The following is an 11735-nucleotide window of genomic DNA, read 5'->3' as shown; positions in this document are numbered from 1 at the left end:
TTATTCCAATGTAGACAAAACAGTCCTCTATGTTTTCTCTCATCTCTTTTCACTACTCTTTTTTCATACTTTTAAGTCATGTGATTTTGAATTTTATCTTTCCTTCTTTGTTCTGGCAAGTAATTGATCAATGTAATTCACTAAATATTAGTTGCCATTTTTTTTCCTATCATGCTGTTTACTTGTCCAAGCAAGTCCATTAAACTTCACACTTGTATTTGGTTGCCACGAAAACCCAACATCTATGTTAATGAGGACAAACTTTAATGTAAAACTTTGTCTCCAAAACCCAGTCCAAGAAGCTGACATCACAAATATTTAGCTATTCGTTTTTCTTTTTCTTTTACCTTTAAAGTCTTCCTGTGTCTAAAGTTCCCACAAAAATAAGTACTCCACCAATTTTTGGTTCAATCTCTTCTAAACTCAAAGGTATATTTTGCTAACAAGATGCTTAGAGGAAACCGAAGTACCCTCCACTTTTATCTTCTCTCTTAATACTCTCCTTAGATACCATATCAGGAACAGTGAAGTTATTCTTTGTAAAATTATTTCAAATTATTTTTCTCTTGGTCTTGCATTTGCTCAACAAGGTGCATGAAGAAGACCAGACTTAAATCACCCATACCTTGTATGACAGTGTCTCTTACAACGGACAATACTTCTTTGTCCTACTTCGATGTCCTCTTAGCTCTTGCCTGAATTCCAATTAATCACAGCTTCTTGACTTCAAGTCTAGTGAAGCTAAAGGACTGTAAGGCCTACCCAACTGCTACATCTTCATGGTTTCTCTTTTTAAACTCTTTTATTTGGATGTGGAATTTATTTTCATGTCTTCATTCAGTCTGTTCTGAATTGTAGTGAGCCAGATAGGCTCTGTAAAATCACTTTAGGTACTAAAAATATTAACACAAATATCAAAAAGTTTTGACCTCCATCCACTGCTGAATATTAACAAAAATATCAAAAAGTTTTGGCCTCCCTCCCTCCACTGCTGAAGCCAAGATGCTTAGCTAGGGCTTCTAAGAACGCCTTTTCTTACCTTTTCAATTTGCTCAATTCTTTTTTTTTTTTAGAGGGGGGCGTCTCGTCGGGGGGCCTGAACTCTGGGCCTGGGCACTGTCCCTCAGCTCTTCAGCTCAAGGCTAGTATTCTAGCCACTGCACCACTTCCGGCTTTTTTTCTTTTTGCTTATATGGTGCTGAGGAATCGAACCCAGGACCTCATGCATGCAAGGGTAGCACTCTACCACTGGGCTATCTTCCCAGCCCTGCTCAATTCTTTTCTGATCCCAAAACTTTTTGGCTTATGTAATAAGAGAAGGCTTCACTACCTCATGTTAATAAGGATATTATATTTTGTGAGCTACTTAGAAATGTGAAATCATTGGTTTGAAGTATCCAATCTTATGTTTTTCTGTGTTTCACTGCTTCAGGAGCAAAGACATTGTTGAATTTTTAAGACATTTCTCCCTAAATATTTTGACCCAAATTATCTTTTTCAGAGAATTACTGTTTGGTAATCAAAGGTCAATTCACAAATTTTGATGTCTTATTTTTTTTTAAGAACTTTGAATTTAAATTCCACTAGAACCTTGTTTCACACAGTGAGAGTGTATTTCCTGGGTAAGGACAATTCTCAAGGGAACCTACAGTATTTATAGCAAGGTTTTTGAAGTTTGTTTGTTTAGAGTGAAAATGAACCATCTTCACCCACATTGCTCCCTCTCAGCTTAGTCTCCATGGATTTCTTTGCATGAAAGCCTATTTTCCTAGACAATTTTAAATTTTCTTAATAGGCTAAGTTATTAAAACGTTTGAACAATTAAACTTTATATGTCATATTTTTTTCCTTTTTTCTTTTGAAAATACTGTACAGAGGGGTTACAATTACATGGGAAAGATAATGAGTACATTTCTTATCAAGCATTGCAGCCTCCTCCTTTGTTTCCCCTTCCCATCCCTTCCCATCGTCCCCCTGGCCCCCACCAAATCCTCCTCGCTCTCTCCCTCTCCCCCCTCCCCCCGCACCAAAATTTTTAAAGTTCATTTTTGACATAACGACTTGTACATCTCATTGTTGCAATGGGTCCACCTGTATCCCTATTTAAAGGATTTGTTTTTCCCCTTTCCCTCCACAAATTATACCGACATCAAATATAGTGAAAGCAGGGGTTATACCTTGGGGGAGGGACATACAAAGCAATGAAGTAATAATCTTATAAATGTGTTAGAAACAATCGCATGAAAGAAAAAAATCATTTGAATACATATCTTAGGGTTCATTTCCCTAACATCACCTTATCTGACCTTTTCTGCTTGACTCAGACATATACTAGATATTGCAAATAAGGGAAACTATGGGATCTACGTTTCTTTGAGCCTGGCTTACTTCACTTAATATACTTTTTTTCCAATACTTTCCATTTCCTAACAAATGAGGCAATACCATTCTTTCTGATGGAGGCATAGAATTCCATTGTGTATATATACCAAATTTCATGATCCATTCATCTACTGAGGGGCATCTGGATTGGTTCGATATCTTAGCTATAGTAAATAGTGCTGCAATAAACATAGTCGTGCTGGTAGCTTTAGTGTGGTCTTGTTTGTAAACATTTGGGTAAATGCCCAAAAGTGGGATTGCTGGGTTATAAGGGAGCTCTATGTGGAGTCTTTTGAGGAACTTCCATACTACTTTCCAAAGTGGTTGAACAAGTTTACAACCTGTCATAATTTTTAAACTCTTTTGAAATTTCTTTATCAGAATCGTGAATTCACCAATCCTAATTCCACCTTTACCATCAAAAACAGTTAAAATATTGTTTTCATGATATTGTGTCCACGAAACTATTATTTTCCAGTGACTTTGTTATGCGAATATATGACCATATAAGCTGATGCTGAGCGAAATGAACTCCAAGATATGGAAACAGAGATTTTTATTTGCAATTGTGATTTCTCTTTTCTTTGGGCTTTACCCCTATGGTTTACCCCTGCTGTATTTGATTTTGGTACCCTGTTTATTGTGTATACGTTTACCTAAATTAGGGAAGGGAAGGGGAACAACAAATTGGCGAGACAAAGGACAAAGAGCAAAGCAATGCAATAGTAATACTCACAAGACAATATGTTGGAAATGTACATTACAACTTGTGAGGTTATTAGGGTGAAGAGAAACTGTGAGAAAAATAAGGGAGGTGGTAACAAGTTTAAAAGTTATTTATTCACTAATTTACAATTACTCTGACCCCACTGTACATCACTTTGACAATAAAATTAAACTTAAAAAATAAGTTGCATAAAATATAACTTATCTCTATTTTGAAAAAAATACTAAACCTCTGCTAATATGATGCCCTCCTTGTTCTGGAACGAACACCACAATAAACTGGTGTATGAATTTTTGCATGAATTTTTCCCCCACTGGTATTTTTGAGATCAGAACAGTGCAAATATATTTTATATTTATACTTTTTTAACTATCATAGATATTCAGGATGCTAAGATTGGAAGATTACAGTTCAAACCCACCCAGGCAGGAAGGTTTCTTAGAGTCTAATCTCCAATAAACTCAGAAAAAGCCAGACACAAGTGGCACTGAGGTTGAAGTGATAGGGCATGAGCCTTGAGCAAAAACAGGCTCAGAGACAGTTTCCAGGCTCAGAATTCAAGCCCTAGGACAAACCAATAAAACAAGACAAAAATAAAAACAAACACCAAACCTAGCATTTTTCTCATTGCGTACAGAGGCATGTAATTAAGGAAATTGCTTCCTGTGTTACATAGAGGTAGAAGAAAGAAGATCTAACAAAATCATTCTCTTCATACCATGTTATACCAAAGCCACAAAAATTGCTCTTTTTCTAAATTTATAAATTAATTCCGTTCATTTGTTGGCAACTCTGCCTACAATATTCTCATTATCATTTTATACATGAACTATTGGAATTATCTATTAACTAATTTCTAACCAAAACGTTCTTGAAAGAATATTCTGGGCCAATAGAATGCCGGAATCATTTGTGAATTTGCAATTAAACCATATACATAAAAAGAATTTTGTACTATCCTATAGAATATGATATTACAAACAAAACCAAAATATTTATTTTAAATCTAAATTCTAATTTATCAAGATCTTCAAAGTCTTACAGACGAAATTTGCTATTTCTCCAGGCTAAAACTTTTGTAATACTTCATCATTTCTTATGAATCCAACAGAATGATGATTACTTACTTTTTCAAATTTTGGGTGGGAATCATGAGCCATTTTGCATCTGGGAATGTTCAATAATGAAGAGAGCATTTATTTTTTTTTTTAATTTTATTTTATTTTATTTGAGAACATACTGTACAGAGGGGTTACAATTACATGGACAGGATAATGCATACATTTCTTACCAAGCATTGCAGCCTCCTCCTTTGTTTACCCTTCACCTCCCTTCCCAGCCTCCCCTCTCTCCCCCACCCAATCATACCCCCCCTCCCCCACCTCCGACATTGTAAAGCTGGTTTTGACATGACATTTTGTACTTCTCATTGTTGCAACAGGTCCACCTGAATCCTTAAACGACTTGTTTGTCCCCATCTCCTCCACATGTTATACTGACATCAAATATAGTGAAAGCAGGGGTTACACTGTGGGGGAGGGACATACAAAGCAACCAAGAAATAATCTTATAAATGCGTTAGAAACACATGCATGAAAGAAACAAAAACATTAAAATACATATTTGAGGGTTCGTTTTCCTAACATCACATTCTCTGACTTTTTCCGCTTGACTCATACCTATACTAGATATTGCAAATAAGGGAAACCATGGGACCTATGTTTCTTTGGGCCTGGCTTACTTCACTTAATATAATTTTTTCCAAGCCTTTCCATTTCCTAACAAATGGGGCAATGTCATTCTTTCTGATGGAGGCATAGAATTCCATTGTGTATATATACCACATTTTCTTGATCCATTCATCTATTGAGGGGCATCTGGGTTGGTTCCATATCTTAGCTATGGTAAATAATGCTGCAATAAACATAGTTGTGCTGGTAGCTTTAGTGTGGTCTTTTTTGTAAACATTAGGGTAAATACCCACAAGTGGGATTGCTGGGTCATAGGGGAGCTCTATGTGGAGTCTTTTGAGGAACCTCCATACTGCTTTCCAAAGTGGTTGAACAAGTTTACATTCCCACCAACAATGAAGTAAGGTTCCTTTCTGTCCACATCCCCTCCAGCATCTGTTGTTGTTAGAGTTCTTGATTTTTGCTGTTCTAACTGGAGTGGGGTGGTATCTCAATGTTGTTTTGATTTGCATTTCTTTTATGGCTAGGGATGTTGAACATTTCTTCATGTGTCTATTGGCCATCCTTCTTTCTTCTTCAGAGAAGCTTCTCTTTAAGTCTTTCACCCACTTACTTATTGGGCAGTTGTTTCTTTGAGGATTTGTTGTTGGGTGGTTTAATTTTTTGAGTTCCAAGTATATTTTAGATATGAGACCCTTGTCGGTTGTATGGCTACTAAAGATCTTCTCCCAATCCGTGGGCTTTCTATTGATCTTGCTAGCTATGTCATTTGCCCTGCAGAAGCTCTGCAACCTTATGCAATCCCATTTGTCCAACCTTTCTTTGATTTGTTGTGTTTCCGGGTCTCTATTCAGAAAATTTCGGCCTGAGCCAAGGAGACCCAGGGTTTCTCCTATTCCATCCTCTAAGGTTTTCAGAGTGTCTGCTTTGAGTTCAAGGTCTTTGATCCATGTGGAGTTGATCTGGTGCAGGGTGATATATAAGGATCTAGCTTTAGTTTTCTACATGTAGTTAACCAGTTTTGCCAGCACCATTTACTGAAGAGGCTGTCTGTCTTCCATTCTATTATTTTAGCTCCCTTATCGAAGATTAGATGGCTATAGGTCTGTAGGTTCATTTCTGGGTTTTCAATTCTATTCCATTGGTCCTGAGGTCTGTTCTTATGCCAATACCAAGCTGTTTTGATTACTATGGCTTTATAGTAGAGTTTGAAATTTGGTATTGATATTCCTCCAGCAGTGTTCTTTCCGTTGAGGAGCGTTTTTGCTATTCGGGGTCTTTTATTGTTCCATATGAATTTTTGGATTGCCTCTTCTATTTCCTTGAAGAATGAGGGTGGAATTTTGATAGGTATTGCGTTGAATTTGTAGATAGCCTTGGGAAGTATTGCCATTTTCACGATGTTAATCTTTCCAATCCAGGAGCATGGGAGGTTTTGCCATTTTTTAAGTTCTGTGTTGATTTCCTTTTTCAAGATTTTCAAGTTTTCATCATAGAGGTCCTTCACTTCTTTAGTTAATTCCTAGGTATTTTATTTTTTGTGGGGCTATTACAAATGGAGTTGCTTTCCTAATTTCAGCCACACTTTTCTCATTGTTGGCATACAGAAAAGCCATTGATTTTTGGGGGTTAATTTTATAACCTGCTACTTTGCCAAAGTTTTAAATCAGCTTGAGTAATTTGGGAGTGGAGTCTATGGGATTCTTTAAATACAAGATCATGTCATCTGCAAAGAGGGAGAGTTTTATTTCTTCTTTCCCTATTTGGATCCCCTTTATGTCTGCATCTTGTCTTATTGCTGTAGCTAGGCATTCTAATACTTGATTGAAGAGAAGTGTAGAGAGTGGGCATCCTTGTCTTGTTCCTGAGTTAAGAGGAAATGGCTTTAGTTTTTCACCATTGAGTATAATGCTGGCTGTAGGTTTGTCATATACAGCCTTTATTGTATTGAGGAATGTTCCATGGATTCCTAATTTTTCCAAAACCTTCATCATAAAGGGGTGTTGGATCTTGTCGAATGCTTTTTCTGCGTCTATTGAGATAACCATGTGGTTCTTATTCTTGCTCCTGTTGATGTGATGAATAATATTAATTGATTTGCGTATATTGAACCAGCTTTGCATCCCTGAAATGAATCCTGTTTGATCGTGGTGTATGATTTTTTGGATGAATTGTTGAAGTCGATTGGCCAAAATTTTGTTGAGAAGTTTTGCATCAATGTTCATCAAAGAAATGGATCTATAGTTCTCTTTCTTTGATGAGTCCCTGCCTGGTTTTGGGATGAGGGTTATGATGGCTTCATAGAATGTGTTCGGTAGTGAGCTTTCTCTTTCAATTTCATTGAAGAGTTGGAGGAGAATTGGTGTGAGCTCTGCTTTGAAGGCCTTGTAAAATTCCACTGTAAAACCATCTGGTCCTGGACTTTTCTTAGCTTGGAGGTCTCTTATTGCTGTTTCTATTTCAATGCTTTATATGGGCCTGTTAAGATAGTTTAACTCATCTTGGTTTAGTTTTGGCATGTCAATAGTTGCTAGGAAGAGGTCCATTTCTGTCAAGTTCTCAAACTTATTAGCATAAAGTTTTGAGAAGTATTCCCTTATAATGTTCTGAATCTTGGTTGTTTCCGTGGTGATGTTTCCATTCTCATCTCTGAGTTTATTAATTTGGGTGTGTTCTCTTCTTTTTCTGATAAGATTTGCTAAGGGTCTGTCAATTTTGTTAAGTTTTTCGAAGAACCAACTCTTTGTTTTGTTGATTCTTTCTATAGTTTTTTTGGATTCTAATTCATTTAATTCTGATTTAATTTTGATTATTTCTTTCCGTCTACTGGATTGGGGTTTATCTTGCTGCTCTTTTTCAAGGAGGTTTAGATGTGTCATTAAATTGTTAGTTTCAGATCTCTCCAATTTGTTGATGTAGGAGCTCAGAGCTATAAACTTGCCTCTGAGTACTGCCTTTGCTGTGTCCCAGAGGAGCTGGTATTTTGTGTGTTCATTTTTGTTGAATAGCATGAACATTTGAATTTTCTTTCTAATCTCTTCCATGACCCACCCATGATTCAGCAGTGTGTTGTTCAGCCTCCACGTGATACCGGACTTTCTTTGGTGGCTTTTGGTGTTGAGTTCTAATTTTATTCCCTTGTGGTCAGAGAGAATGCAAGGTATAACTTCAATGTTTCTGAATTTAGACAAGTTTGCTTTGTGGCCTAAAATGTGGTCTATTTTAGAAAACGTTCCATGTGCTGCTGAGAAAAACGTGTATTCTGATGCTGCTGGGTGAAATGTTCGGTAGATGTCTGTTAAGTCTAGTTGATCTATGCAGCTGTTTAGATCTGCGGTTTCTCTGTTGAGTTTTTGCCGAGTTGATCTATCTAGTGGGGAGAGTGGTGTGTTAAAATCCCCAACAATTAATGTCTTTGGATCTATATGGGATTTGAGGGAAAGTAGTGTTTCTTTGATAAATTTGGGTGCTCCATTGTTTGGCGAATAGATATTTAGAATTGTAATATCCTCCTGAAGGAGAGATCCTTTAATTAGTATGTAGCGACCTTCTTTATCTCTTTTCACGAATTTTAATTTGAAGTCTATTTTATCTGATATTAGGATTGCAACTCCCACCTGTTTATGCAGTCCCTTTGCTTGGTAGATTTTGTTCCAGCCTTTAACATTGAAAATGTGTTTGTTTTTACGGGCAAGATGTGACTCCTGCAGGCAGCAGATAGAAGGGTCTTGTTTTTTAATCCAACTAGACAGTCTATGTCGCTTAATTGGAGAGTTCAGTCCGTTAACATTAAGAGATAGGACTGAGAGGTATTTGGGAGTTCCTGCCATGTTATCTACCTTCTTGGGGGCTGCGAAAACTGGGTTCTTCCTATGGTTCTTGGATTCTCAGTTTGGGTGCAGTTTCTTGGCCTTTATTGCGGTCTTGTTGGTTTTCTATGTGTAGGACATCTTTAAGAATCTTTTGTAGGGTTGGTTTGGTGGAGATGTATTGTTTCAATTTTTCTTTGCTATGGAAGTTTTTTATTTGGCCTTCAGTTATGAAGGAGAGTTTAGCTGGGTACAGTATTCTTGGTTGAAAGTTGTTTGTTTTTAGGGCATGGCATACATCATTCCAGGCTCTTCTTGCTTTGATTGTCTCTGCTGAGAAATCTGAGGTGATTCTAATTGGTTTCCCTTTATAAGTGATTACCCTTTTCTCTCTGACAGCTTTAAGGATCTTTTCCTTGTTCTGAGTTGATCCTGTGTGGATTATAATGTGGCGGTGGGATGTCCTATTCTGGTCTGTTCTATTTGGGGTTCTAAAGGTTCTTGTATCTGGACAGGTCTATCTTTTTGCATGTTTGGGAAGTTCTCTGCTAGGATCCTGTTAAACAAATTTCCTAGACCATTAACTTCTGTTTCTAGGTGCTCCTCTACACCCATTATCCTTAGATTAGGCCTTCTGATGGTTCTTCCAGGTGTTGGATAGATCTATCATATTTCTTGGACTTGTCTTGGATGGTTTTATGTTCTTTCTCTATAATATCTAGGCTGTCTTCAATCCCTGAGATTCGATCTTCTGCATTGTCTAACCTGCTGTCAAGACTCTCTACTTTGTTTTTTATCTTTTTTCCTTCTAATTGGTCAGCTTTGATGGCTTCAAGTTCTTTGTTGAAGCTCTGTTTTAGGTCTTGTATGAATTTCTTTACTTCCTTAATTTGGTGTTCAGTGTTTGTCCTCAAATCGCTTAGTTGATTGGTTATGGTTTCTTTGGGCTCCCATTCCTTCTGTTGGGTTCCATTCAGCATTCCCTTTGTGGTCTCCCTGACTTCCTTCAGCTCTTTGTTAATGGATTCCATGAATGCCTTTAGTGATCTTTGTGTGTTCTCTACCTGGTCTCTCAATTCCTGTATTACTCTTTGATTAGCTTCCTCCCGTTCGTGGGATTCCTGCAGATCTCTTTGAGTGTTCTCAGCCTGCTCACGCCATTCCTCCCTTTCTCTTTGAGTATTCTCAAGTTGTTCATGCAAATCCTGTATCAGTTTTTGAGTAGCTTCCTCACGCTTATGATATTCCTGTATAAACTTCTGGGATGCCTCCTCTCTCTCCCTATCACGCTCATACAGAGTCCTTTGTACGTTGTCAAACTTTTCATTTATCATGTTTGCCACCAGTGTTTGTAGAGCTGTTTGGGAACTCTCCTCTGGATTATTCATTATCTCTTCTAACCCCTGATTATCAAGATTGGGAATTGAGATACCCGAATTTGCCATTTTTCTTGTGTTTTTCCGGCTTACTCTGCCCATTTGAGATGAAGATAGCACCAGTTTTGTGTTAGAACACTATCGTAAGGCAACCATCAACCAAAGTTTGCATTTGTACAGTCTATAGTCTACAGATACAATCTAGTTCACCAGATACATCTATTCGACGTCAAACAACTATATGTTAAAGGGCTTCGAACCGCAGAGAAGAATTTGGAAAACCAGAAATTATTAGGGTTAGGGAGAGATGTGGGTAAAAAATAGGAATAGATTGGTGTGGGGAGGCACAGGGAGAGTTAACTATGTCCTAATCACAATGCAGGAAATAGGTTGGGTAGGATGCAAGTAGAGAGAGAGAGAAAAAGAAGAAAGGGAAAGGGGAATGAAAAGAGACCAGAAAAAAAAAAGAAACGTAAAAATTAATGTTATTTTAGAGAGATTAAAGGACCATCTATTTATAGAGGAATATGAATATGTTGAGAGAAAGGGAAGGACATAGAGGAGATTTGAAAAACTTTAAAAAAATGCTTAAAATATTATATAGATATAAAGAGGTAGTACTGCTATTAATGAATTTAAGTCTCAGAGGTTTTGAATTGAGTAATAAGTTTGTGGATTAAGTGTGTACACAATGGGGGATAGGGTCTACTGGTTAACTACGGGTTTATCTGAGGATGTGCAGGACAAGAGTTAAGTCATATAAAGAAGAACAAAGAGGAAAAGATGGAAAGGATAGGAGAGTGAGAAGAAAAGATCAGAAATTCAGTAGAGCTAGACAAAAAACAAAAAGATAATTAAGAATGAAAGAAAAAGAGAAAGAAGACAAGAAAAGAAAGGAAAACACACATTCACGTATTCCTAAAATAAAAATTATAAGAGGAGAAAGGAAAAAAAAAGTTAATGGAAAACAATTATTTTTTCAGAAGAGGCAAAAATTAAAGATTAATAAAAGTTTTAGAAAAGCAAAAAAAATTTTTTTATATATATAAGGTAACATAAGACGAAAAAAAAAAACAAAACAAAAAAAGAAAAAAGAAAAGAAGAAGAAGGAAAAAAAAAAAAGTTCTTTGATTTTTTTTTGGGGGGGGGGAGGGGTGGGAAGAGTCCTGTATCTCCCTTTTGTCTGTAACCAGAGTCTGGTTGGAGTCTCTGGTCAGCTTGAGGTCCTGTGGCTTGATTGGTTTCTTAAGTCAGTTTGTTGGAACAGGCAGAAAAATGCTCTGCTTTACCCAAGATTTTGAGATCCCCCTCCCAGGTTAGTTTACTGGGAGGGTGATCTGCTTTGAGAATCACAAAAGAGGGGGGATGCAGTGATGTGGCTAGGTTCTGGGTAGAGTTGAGGCCTTTCTACAAACAGTAGCTTTTCCCTGGGGCTATTTTGTGAAAAAAACTCACAACACCCAGCCTGGAGCCATTCTCAGGGTTTCTGTTTTTCAATTGATTGTGGTGGCTGCTAGAGGGAGGGGCAGCCTCTGGCTCTGGTTACCCGGTGAGGAGAGCCACTCCAATGGCTGGCGCCTGAGCTGGGTGACTTTTCCCTGGATGGAACTGAGTCTGTGAGGTCACTTCGCCGTTAAGTTCTTGTGACCTGCAAAATGACTCGTTTTATTTCAAGGCCTGAGCTGGAGCTAGCCGCTCCTCCGAGCTTTGTCGGTATCCAAGATGGAGATCACCGGTGCTGGGGGGGAGG

The sequence above is a fragment of the Dipodomys spectabilis genome, unplaced genomic scaffold (genome assembly GCF_019054845.1).
Source record: "Dipodomys spectabilis isolate Male_0828 unplaced genomic scaffold, ASM1905484v1 ptg000463l, whole genome shotgun sequence".
Taxonomy (NCBI): domain Eukaryota; kingdom Metazoa; phylum Chordata; class Mammalia; order Rodentia; family Heteromyidae; genus Dipodomys; species Dipodomys spectabilis.
The sequence above is the reverse complement of the archived record's forward strand: the minus strand, read 5'-3'. Positions refer to the sequence as shown.